General features: G+C 36.1%; 1 protein-coding gene across 4 annotated transcripts in view; it reads left to right on the plus strand.

Annotated features, from left to right (window-relative positions):
• BMPR1B (bone morphogenetic protein receptor type 1B) overlaps nt 1-12,102 on the plus strand; it is a 213,377-nt gene that overhangs the window by 154,736 nt on the left and 46,539 nt on the right. The window lies entirely within an intron of this gene.

Below are 12,102 nucleotides of genomic sequence, written 5' to 3' on the forward strand. Positions count from 1 at the left end.
GTGCAGTGGTCATAAGTTTGGGAAAAGGTTGTAGATCACATTTTAGGACCATTATAAATGTAACCCATTTGTAAATGAATGTTTGTAAATCAAGGACTACTTACAATATCTCTTTAGTGCCTTTTGCGAATATATTTGAGTTTTAATCACAAAATAGAATGTTCCAGCCTTTGATCCTAATCTTATAAAAATGATTACTTCTTTTAAATTAAAACAAAACAAAACAAAACAATGCACATTGTTTTGGACATGGATAATTCAATCAAATACTGCTTTTAAAAAATAGCATTCATTCAGGTTTTTAAATTTGTAGTCCCTTGCAAAAAGCCAGCAGAATTGGAGCCATCTGAATCTGGAGGGGGAGGGAAATGAGGTTCCCCAGGGAAGGTCCAGTGACAGAGAAAACACAACTCCTAGATCTCGTAAGGTGGCACAATTTAATAGATGGGTGCTGGGACATTTCTAGTATGATGAACAGAGACAATCAAAAATGGGTCCCAGAAGTAACCCTGTCCCTTGTGGGCTTTTATAGCCAACAACCAACATCTTGAATGGAGGCCTATTGGAAGCTAACCAGCTTGTGTGTCACAGATGATACACCAGTGCATTGTGGAACAAAATTGTCCCTACTGCTCCATTTTGTAGCTTCTGTGCTCTTCAAGGAGATGTGTTTGTTTTCTTGGGAAGTAGGAGTAAAGTTGCCTTGACAGTTAGGTTTTCAAACTGTTTGGTAAAATTCTATAACGTATAAACTTTGAGCATTAGACCAGATTTTTTTTTGGGGGGGAAAGGTAATCTGTTATAATTCAGTGCATTTGAATGCAGGAAAAGCAGTTCCCCCTTTCTGTGCAAGCTTAAAATCACTTTTTCTGGACAATTACTTTTTCTTTGTATCTCCTTCTTCTGCCTCATTTAGCCTACCGTAACCATATATTGCACAAACCTCTAATATTTTAGCCAAGCCAATTGGGATTTGTTTATTTAGGTTTACTCTGAGGCAATATCGGATTTTTGCTAGTAAAACTGCTGTAATTTGTTTTTGGGGTGACTTTGCAATACTTCTGTAAAGCAAAGCAAAACACATAGTGGCAAACTGAGATGTAGCTGGAAATTCCTATAATTTGGCATAATCCATCCTGAATTCCAGCTTCATGTTTTAAAATAATTTGTTGGTTATTTATCCAATGACTAGCATGAGTTTTGAAAATTTGGTTTTACAGAATGCCATTTGCGATATGCATCAACCTCAAAACTCTACAATTTAAAGATACAGAGCAAAACAGTGTGTTTGGAGAGTGGACTAAATGAAGCCTGGGGACAATAAATAAACTTAATCAAAAAAGGAATGTTTGTGGTCAGAAGAACAAATCTTTGGAAGCAGAGCCCTGGGAGCATCCAAGTAGTTGAAATACATTTAAAGTTTATACGACAAAGTATGCACCATACCCTGTTTGTGTGATGAAATTTGATAACAAGTCTGTGAATTTCTTTGACTTGTCTGCTGGTGCCAACTGTAAGGATGGAAGTAAAACATCAGAAAAAAAGAGCCTGATACCTATCTCTGTTATACTGAATTAAGGATGAACCTCCTAGTACTGTATATTAGGAGTACAGTACAGTACTTTTAGTATATTAGTACTAATATACTTATTTCTCACTTAGAGAAAAAAGCGCATCTGTGTAATTCTGTTTTTTACAATTTCAGCTTATATCCCACAGTTTCTGACATGTAGTTAATGTGCAGTCCCTGATGCTCTTGAGTTTGGTTATTTGGTTGCACAGGTTGTAAATGATTCCTTAAAAAAAAAAAAAAAGAACATAGAGTGTAAGGACTGTAACAGCCACTAAGTAGGACAGGCAGGAAGAAGACTAGCAGAGTGCTAGGAGTTAGGAGACTCTGTGAAAACTCCTATTGACAGACTCCACCATAGTTTCAATTGGAAACACTGAACATACTGGACCAAGCTAAATCCAAAAATGCTATGGATTTCCTGGAAGCTTGGCATTCAGACAAATAAGTGATCAATGGACACATAGAGATAAACTACATTTACAGACAGTTCAATACAGACAATAAAAAAAAAGTTACAAAAGGGACAAAAAGACCAGCATCTAATAGCCAGATAAGCAGGGATTGTACTAGACAAATAATCAAGCAGAAAACAATACCCTAATTAAGGAATTACCAAGGAGAAAATCACACCACCAACAACATTGGCAGGGCAAGCTACTATACCAAATTCCACACTTACTGGCACTGATGATGTTACCTAGTCTAGTATTAAAATATCTGCAAACAAACAACCAAGTCAACACAGTCCCCAGCCTGAGCTACATGTGCTTTTTCCTGTTGAATAGCAGTCAATCCTGAATGCAAAGAAATTACATTCCCTATACAAATTACAAATAATAGAAACAAATTGAGATGTTGATTCACCAGGAAGTATTCCCTCCCTCCCAGTAAAGATTTAAGGGACTCTATCAAAATGAATGCTTTGATTTGTTATCTGGGCATTTTGCTTCTCAAATTCCTGACATGTAAGCCACATGTAAAGAAATAATATTCACGATAGTTGTATAAGTGTTGTACAACCTGTATCTTCAATAGAGTCAACTTAATTGAGCTTAGGTTGTTTGAAAACTGAAGACTATCATAACGAGTTAGCTATGAAAGATGAATGTCCCATTTCCACAAAGACTTAAGTTGTTTCCCACCTACAATTTGGGGAAACCTGGAGCTACTCAGCTTCTATTTCATGCTTTGATTTTTGAAATTATCTAAGCATTTATTCTTACACAAATTATGTACTTTATGCTCTTTCTCAGGCAACACGGAAGCTACAGGCCATCTTTCACTGCCTAGGACAGGGCTGTCAAACTTTTCCCCTTTGCTAAAAGGGGATGGGTGTGGCCAGCACCTGACACATCTGGCCTGCGGGCCACGAGTTTGACACCCCTGGCCTAGGATGAAGTAAGAAACATCTACAGGAATATATCATTTTCATCCATGATTATTACATGATTCATCCATGATTATTATTACATTGATAATTTCTGTTGACTTTCAGAAGTAGCTGTGGAAGTTACTGGGGGACAAAATAGTTTGACTTGAATTTGAACAACTTAACCTTTAAAATTATTTTAATCATAATTTTAGTAGTAGCAGGATGTTACATTCTGTGCAAGTTTTGAAAACAAATGAATAACTTCAAATCCAACAATGTAAGTGGAAAATAATACATGTATAAAAAGTTATTTTGTTCTTTTTTTAAAAAAAATCCATTTGTGTAACTTTTTCCATTTTAATAGTTATGTTAAAATGGGTAGTTTATATGCATATCTTCCCTCTTAATTTGTAAAACTCCAGGAAGCATTTTCTTCCTCTTTGTTATTAAAGTCTCTTTCTGCCTATCAGATATTTAAACTGAATTCTAATATTGCAATATTAATTCTATCCCATTTAATAACATAAGTATAATTAGTTCCATTTTTCTATGAGAAATATACACGTGTGCATGTTGACACATTGTTTTAAAAATTAAATCTCTTCCCCCTAGAGCTTGCAAATCTTTCAAATTCTGTGCTTTAACTTCTAGTGGCTGTATATATCTTAGCTGCAGCTTTTGAATGAATACGCACTTTGGCTTTGCGGTTGAGCTTTTAAATCCCATGTTCAATAAGTGAAGTGCTTTAAAGAGCTAATTAAAGATGTGGTACAGTTGCTATATAACATTTTGTCTTTACAAGGCTATTAGTGAAAATGACAAGATTTACCTTTCACTCTTAGTATCTTGGATAGAAGGGTGAGCGTACTGAAAAAAAAGTCACTGGTTTTGAATGTTTTGCTCAGCAGTGCAACAGAAAAGGAAAAAAAATAAAGGGCAAAATATTCACTGCAGTTGCTTTAATTGATCAACAAATATTTTGCTTCCTGAATATTTTTGAGCATATCTCATAGATTTTTGGCTGTTATTTCATATTTCTCAAGATGGCTATATGATACAGTCATTCTGAAATTATTTTTGGGTTCAGTTTGAAGGGATCTATCATAATCACCAAAAGTTTTACAGGAACCAAAACTCTTGAAAGAAAAATTATTTTCCATTGTTGTACATAAGATATCCTCTTATGCTTTTGGTCAATAGCTGAGTCCTATATGGGACCGTTTCAATTTTTAATATGTGCATCAAGTCTGCACAGTCTTTTCTTTTTTTAGCTAAAGGCTCTATTTGGTCTTTGGATGAACTGCTTGGGTCCACATTACAGAAAGAAGATATTGTTTCATTCAGTAAAATATCACCTCAGTTAATTTTTTTAACACAAATTTAATATAATTAATCCCATGCAATTGATTTTCTACATCAGTAATTAGGGGATAGTCCTTGAATTTCCTACAAGACTTCTGATGACCAAATTAAAAGCTTTTTGATGATATAATATCTGGGCCTTCCAATTACACACCTATTATCCCACATGCTCCCAAACGTTGTTTTAGAGATTAAATCAAAAGCATTGAATGGCTGGTAAGTATCTTAGAAATGTGACATTTTATGGATTACTAATCACTGTGACTCCATAATTTTTTAGAATATAACATTCAACAGGTTAATTACTGCTTTTGAAGAATCAAAAGGCAATTTATAGAGAGATTTGGTGTGAACTTTGGGACCTCTTTAGGCATGACTAGAGACATGACATCTAAGGTTTCAGTTTTACTGGTGCTTTTGATAGGAATCATCATCTTGTAGACAGGTGTTGAGAAGTACATACTTGGAAAGTAACCCACTACAATTGCTTATAAGACTGGCACTGTTGTGAATATCATCTTTTACAAGCCTACTTATAAAAAGTTGTCTATATGTTTACTAATCAGACCTCACCTAGCTTATCACTGTAATTATTTCAGTACAGATTCTTGGATTTGCTATAAAGATTTACACTTATTCCAATTCATCCTTTAATAATAGAGTTCAGGATTACTTCTTCTTATTTCTGTATTCATCTCTATGAAGAAGATTAGTAGAGCAGAACGTTCTTAGGTGTATGCATATTTCATAACTATATTAGAATTGCTTGCTCTGATATATGTAGCAGAAGTGGAAAATTATTTTATTTCGCTAGCCTAAGAAAATGAAAGTTAAGGAAATAGGGATTAAAACTATCCTGCTTATCTGCATTAGCAGAATTTATAAAATCTTAATCATCCCTTCTTTTTTGTTCTTCTCCTTGTTTCATTGTCCCCTAATTTATTATATTTTATAGTAATTTAAATTTATCCATAACATTTTAGTTAGCCACTTGGGGTAGAGGAGAGAATGCAAGCTCAAAATGTGCAAACTGAGTTGAAGGTTCTTGAAAACATTTCCAAAAGCAGCAGCAACATCTTAGTGCCAAGTTGAGATGATTTGTTCTTTCCACAGATCACGTCCTTCCCAAAGAATAATGCTGAATGCAGCGTCCTCTTTGAAAATATGCAGAATTATTGTTAAGCTATGTTTGTTAGGATTGTTGTTGCTGAAATTCTTTTTGACACAGACCATAATAATATTGAAAGCATTTTAGAAATGCTTAAAATGCAAGCATTTGTTTCTTTTCCCATCCTGCATTAGAGAAAAAAATGAATATTTTGAAGTGGAAAAGTCTGCGGTTATAATAAGAGAAATGGATACAGAATAGAATATACAATAGAATATTCTTTAATGGTCAAGTGTGATTGGACACACAAGGAATTTGCCTCTGTTGCATAAGCTCTCAGTGTACACACAAACAATAAAATAATATAGTGATATCAATAGTAGATATGAATAGTAGAAGGTAATAGGACAGAGATGGTATTCAGCAGTTCTGACCAGTGCTGGAGAACGAGTAGCGAAAATTTTGAGTAGTTCAGAGAACTGGCCAATACCACATCTGACTGCCCCTGCCCCCATCTATTCTCTGCCTCCTGAGTCCCAGCTAATCAGCTGGGTCTTTTTTTATTGCCCTGCACAGGAGAAGGAAGCTGGAAAGCAGATTAGTGAAGTGGGGAGGGAATGGAATTTTGCAGTAACCTTCCCCCTGGAGTGGGGAGGGAATGGAGATTTTACAGTATCCTTCCCCTGCCACGCCACCAAGCCATGCCCACAAAGCCATGCCACTTCCACAAAGCCACACCCACAGAACCGTTAGTAAAAAAAAAAAAAAAAAAAAAAAGAATCCCACCACTGTAATAGGAAACATGGGGAAGGATAATAGTAATAGCAATTTTTGAGGTATCTTTTATTTGCTGTGCTATTTCTCTTAATGTCTGCTTTGCCTTTTTCATTCTTCCTTTGGAATGCTCATGAAATTTAGAGTTGTGTGTAATTTGCCATACTTTTTTAGGATGTAGCTTGCTGTAATTATCTCCTCCTGAATTCTGAGGGTTTTAGGCTCACAATTCAGGAATACACAAGGTTAGAGAAAGATAGTTTGGAATATTTTAATGTTTTTTTTTCCAGGATTCATGGGAATTATGGTGATGTGGGTTCCATGTATCATCCTATTTCATTGCCTGTACCTTGGACATAAATAGACATAAATCTGTTATGATGAATTGCCTTGTAATGTGAATTTTAGATAATCAGGTTATCATATGATGAGTGCAATCATTAACTGTTAATATATTGATTTCTTAAAAAAATAGAAAGATATATTCCTATACATTGGCCTATTGGAAATGGTTTGTTACATCACATTTGATGTAATGTGGTCATCACATTTTGACCTATTGTTGATGGGCAAATCACATATAAAGACTGTATGATTCTATCAGATTTAATGAGCTCCTTATGATCCATTCTTTTTGAGCATGTCATAATAATGAACTTACATCTAGATTGTGATGTAATCAGAAAGTACTTAACTGCATTTTAGTTTCTCTTAAGACTATTGTCCTTCTGACAGGCATTGTCTGTGGCCTAAAGCAAAACTTATCCCTGTAGCTGTTTATAATCACGATATTGTGGTGTCATGTTTCTCTTCATCAGTGTAGAAGGATATAGCAAGTCACCTGCTACAGATACATTTTTTTTCCATGGGTAAAATAGTTTTATCTTAAATCAAGAGCCCCTAGCTTCATTCTGACATGACAGTTTTCTTAGAGAGGATGCAGTTTATTACTGTGCATTATCTATCCCTAGAGAAGGACTGCTTTATGCACGCAAAGGATGTGCAATTTATCATTTGGAGGCCATGGTTTTGGTATCCAAGGTGAGTTATTGTTAAACTTGTGTGTTGATCGCACACAGCTCAGCATTTAATCTTATAAAAAGTCATGATCTCAAATATTTCATAATTGTACCATTTGCAGAATGGCAGGCAGCCAACAAAGCTCTGACTAGTTGTTTCTATCCATCCCCTTGTCTGTCTAACAATGTGTGCTGGGTTTTGTCTTGTAGACATTACACAGTCCTGTGTCAAGGAAACCTACTTTATATTTAGACCTGCAATAAATTACCTTTGGAAAAGGACCAAGCTGGTCAGTTGTATTTCTATGCACGCAGGCGGTATATTGTGTTTTTTTTTGGATATGATGTTTTCTCTTTATTTTCACCTGTTTAATATTGAATCTTTAAAAGAAAATTTAAACAAAGCTTATGCTAAAGAATGTTGGTTCTTCTATTTCATGCATTTATATTTTACCTTTCAACTTTACTTTGTGTTATTATGATAAAATAAAAAATTGGGAGGTGGGAGGAGGGACTTTTTAAGTAGTCAGATTTTGTCTTTGTTTGGCAAGAAATAGGTACTAGAGCATGATAAGGCAATATGGCACTGAAATGTTGAAATCACACTCTTACATCCTTGCTTACTTCTGTCCTCAAAACTATTTCTGTCCTGCTGATTAATTTAAAAAGATATATAATATCTATCGATTTATAAAATAGTCAAGAGGCTTACAGAACATCTACCAAGAGAGGGAACATAATATCTGCCCCAAAAGAAACATGTATGATTCCTCTCTAGGAAAAGTAGACCTTCTGGGTAAGGCATGGCAAGCTAAGGCATTTCTGAATGATGGCAACCATGGCTAAGACTGAAGACTGGTAAGTAGATTGATCGGGGGGGCCTTCAAATTTTTTAGCAAAGGGTTCTCTGGTTGCTTGGTGGGTGTGGGCTAGTCGGCCTCCTGCACCACGGTGGGGGGGGGTTTCCCTCCCCAGGCTCCGGAGGCTTTTCTCAAGCCTCCAGGAGGGCAAAAACAGCCTCCCTGGGCTCCAGTGGCTCTCTGTAAGCCAGAAACGGGCCAATTTATGGCCTTCCCGAACTTCCGGGAGGCCTGTTTTTTCCCCTCCCTGAGCCTCCGTGTATGCCCTGCACTTACCTGCATCCAAAATGGGCTGCATGGAGACTCCTGGGAGGGGAGAGGGAGGCGGGGCCATACAGGAGTAGGATTCTCCAAACTGCACAGAATCTTCTCTCTCCCAAACCCTGCAAATCCCCCGCAACCCACCCCTGGATTGATCCCACAGAAACTCTGATCCCGCATAATAGATAAGGAGAAGATGGGTGATTGCCCACATCTGTTCCAGATGGCTACTCCATATGAGAATACAGGATAGCTGGTTTGAGTGCTGAGAGACAAGGGAACCACCATGCTTTCCATTGGAGTAGAACCAGTTGAGATAGAAAACCAGTAGAATTTTGCTGTTGTCCTGAGAATAGTGGTATAGTTCAGGTGTGTATGCTTAAGCATATTGACATCATCTTAAATCACAGGACTTATTACAATTCTATGATAGGTGATTTCCTTAGGAGGCTTTTTTTGAGCCAAAGAAGAGATTTAGCATTATTTTGCCCAGAAGCATTTTAAGATAATACCTTCTATCTATCTTCCTTGAGAGAGTAGGGAGTTGATAAACTAAATTTTAGCTCTTGCGAGAATATAGAAACACAAAATGTTCTGGTGTTTGCTCTGATAGTGATAAGTAAAATGTATTTGAGTGACTCTTAATGAAATTAAATCGCACAAGTTCTTATCTTGCCTGTGACTCACTGGGATCAGGATATGGATAGTAGAGAATCTACTGGCTTTGCCAGCCAGATTAACAATATCCATCTTCTGAAGTACTGCTTGGAGCACAAATAATGTTGGCATATTTTGTCTTGCTAATAATTGTGCTACAAATTTGTGCACTAAATCTAAATGCATTAAAATAGTAAAGAGTCTATTGCTAAGTAGATCTGCAATTTTTATTAGGTAGCTTATCAACATAAATACAAGTTTAATTTGACAGCAGTTTTGGGAAGAAAGATTTTATAAAAATCAGAATCCATAGAAAAACAAAGAATAACCAAAGTAGGGTTGTTTGTGTGCAATTCTGTTTATGCTTGTATGTGCTTATGCATATGTGTGAGTAGGGTAAGGAAGAATATTGTCAACCCTGAAGTGAATCTGGCTGAAGCCATCTTGAGGCTTCAGGGTTGCCACACAATGATGGGAGGTGGAAAATAGTTAGAAAGGGTTTTGCAGCCAAAAGAAAAAAGTTTTCCTGTGGGAACCAAGAACATTCTCACAGGTGGGGCTGGTCAGAGGAGGAGCAAGTAACCAAGTGACTGGCCAGCACTTGGATTGGACACTGTGACCAGTGACTTGGTGGGAAAGGGGAAGCTTTTACTTTTAATCAGGTGAGAGCCACAGGAAATTTCAGAGTCGGCTTCCAATAAACTGTTCTTTGAGGAACTCATGTGCCTGGGAGTTTTGTTTTCTATGGGTGCATTACTTAGAACACTGACAGATAGTTTTCCTCTATGATAGAAAACCATTTGGGCATATTAAAACCCAAATAAACCCAAGTAAATGGCCTCTAGCTTCTTCAGCGACATCACCAGAGAATGTAAGCTGGAATTTGTAGCCCAATGGTCACAAACATCTGATATAACACTGTGTTTTTCAAGTATATAAATAACAACTAATGGATATCTAACTTTTTGGAAGTTTCAGGTATCCAGATGAATATTAAAATGCTACAGTACCATAGAAGGGAAAGAACTACATCCATATTTAGATTACTTACCACTGCTGAAGCACTGATTTTTACAATTAGCTGAAAATGAAGTTAATGGCATAGCATTTGTTTATGTGGTGCTTATTCTATTGCTATTATGTGCAATATATTTGTACATAAACTGTTGTAATAAGAAACTTGGTTGATGTGGCATGTTTTTCCCTCTTATGTGTCAATCATTTATATTTCTTTTCAACTTTATATGAATACATGCAAAGTTCCTAGAAGTTTAAAAGCAATGTGAAGACAGAAGAATAAATAGTATGTATCATTTAATTCACATCTGCCATGAATAGTATTTGGAAATGGCTTCCCTCCACCCAACTAATCACTTTCCCATAACACCAGATCCTTTAATTCCAGCCCATCTTTCTTTCCCTTTTAACTTTTAGCCATTATCCATGTGCACAGTACAATAATAGCATTTAACAAGTAAAATCACTCATATATATTTATTAAAGAGGAAACTATTTTCATGGTGCACATGATTAATCACAGAAGGTTGCAATGAGGGCCAATAAATGCAATTTCATGCAAATCCAGTTACTCTGTACAGACCATAAGAATAATGATATTTGTTTAATTAAAAGAGCAAAATCTAATACTCGTATGAGAGTAGATAAATAGTTGTGCTCAGGAGCTGTCCAGAGCTATTTTGTGGGATTAAAAAATAGCTGAAAAGTTACCCCTATAAAAATTGATTTTATAACAACATCAGTGATGTAAATAGGAAAAAAATATCGAGAGTTATTATTGATCCTACAGCCGATGTCCTTTTAACCACATTAGCACATGCCTCTTCCATTCTTCAGTTATTTTCCTTTTTCAACGAAAGACAGCAAATGAAAGAAGTCTGAAGAGCTTCCAGACATGTAACCCCCACTCCTTCAACCTTTAACCTCCTTTAACCTCAAACTATCCACTATCTACCTCACCCCATTCCTAAGAGGTCTGTAAGGGGCGTGCATAAGTGCACAATCATGCCTACTGTTCCTGTCCTATTGTCCCCATTTATTCGTACCTATTTCCTGTATTCTTACTCATGTTTATACTTATACCTATTATCTTGTAAGTGATCGACAAAACAAATAAATAAATAAAATAAATGTATAGAGTACACAATTATTCGTGACATTCCCAAAATGTTTGGGAGGGTTAAAGTCTGCTAGACTTAGGAGGTTCGGGAGCTACCTCTTTAGGGTTTAGAGTTTTATATAAAAATGCTTTCCTTGGGGATGTTTTGATGACAGACATCTTTCAACACCCTTACCAGCTTTTATAACTGGTGACAACACTCACAAACCAAATAGTGTTCTGAACTACGCCACATGTCAGCCATGATGGGCATAATATATGCATCTCTGAACCATTGCATGCACACCTGTCTTAGTACCCCCGGAATTCAATTTTTGGTTGTGAAAATGAACTTTACCATTCTCAGTATTACCATTTGAGAGAAACTGTGTATAAACTGTGTATAAATCAGTGCTTCAGCAGTGGTAAATAATCTATGTCTTCCAGCTTGATCATTTTCAGGTTCTCATATAATATTGATAGAGGTTTATTTTTCTGGAAATAGAAGCTTGGCCAATAGGCTATGTCATGTAAGACACCATATATAGATCAGTCTGAAGGATTCCATTAAAGCTTCTTTAGATGATCACATTGGGGGATAGGGGTAGATAACATCTGATTTGTTATAAACCTGAAGTTCAAGATCTTCATCAAGTGATGTAGTAATTAAAAATTATTTGGGCAAAGTAAGATCAGAATATTAAGACTTTCTCCCTCTTTGCCTAGCTCTCAGACAGAAGTCATATGCTCCAGGTGTGCATAAGTTTTCTCAATATTTTCTGCCTTTTGTCTCAAATGCCATTTGCTTGAGATGAGTGGTTATAGATTTTGAATATAAATAAATAAATAAATAAATAAATGTCATTTATGGAAGAGGTATTTGGGCATGGGAGAAAAAAGAAGGACCTATATTAATTAGCAATCTACGTTGGTGGCAGTTATCTTAAATGGGCACAATTCATGCAAAAGTTATTCTTGGTTAAGCCTGCATTGTTTTAAG

The sequence above is a fragment of the Notechis scutatus genome, chromosome 4, assembly GCF_049901735.1.
Source record: "Notechis scutatus isolate UNSWTSFEM ecotype Mainland chromosome 4, rNotScu1.2, whole genome shotgun sequence".
NCBI classification, from domain to species: domain Eukaryota; kingdom Metazoa; phylum Chordata; class Lepidosauria; order Squamata; family Elapidae; genus Notechis; species Notechis scutatus.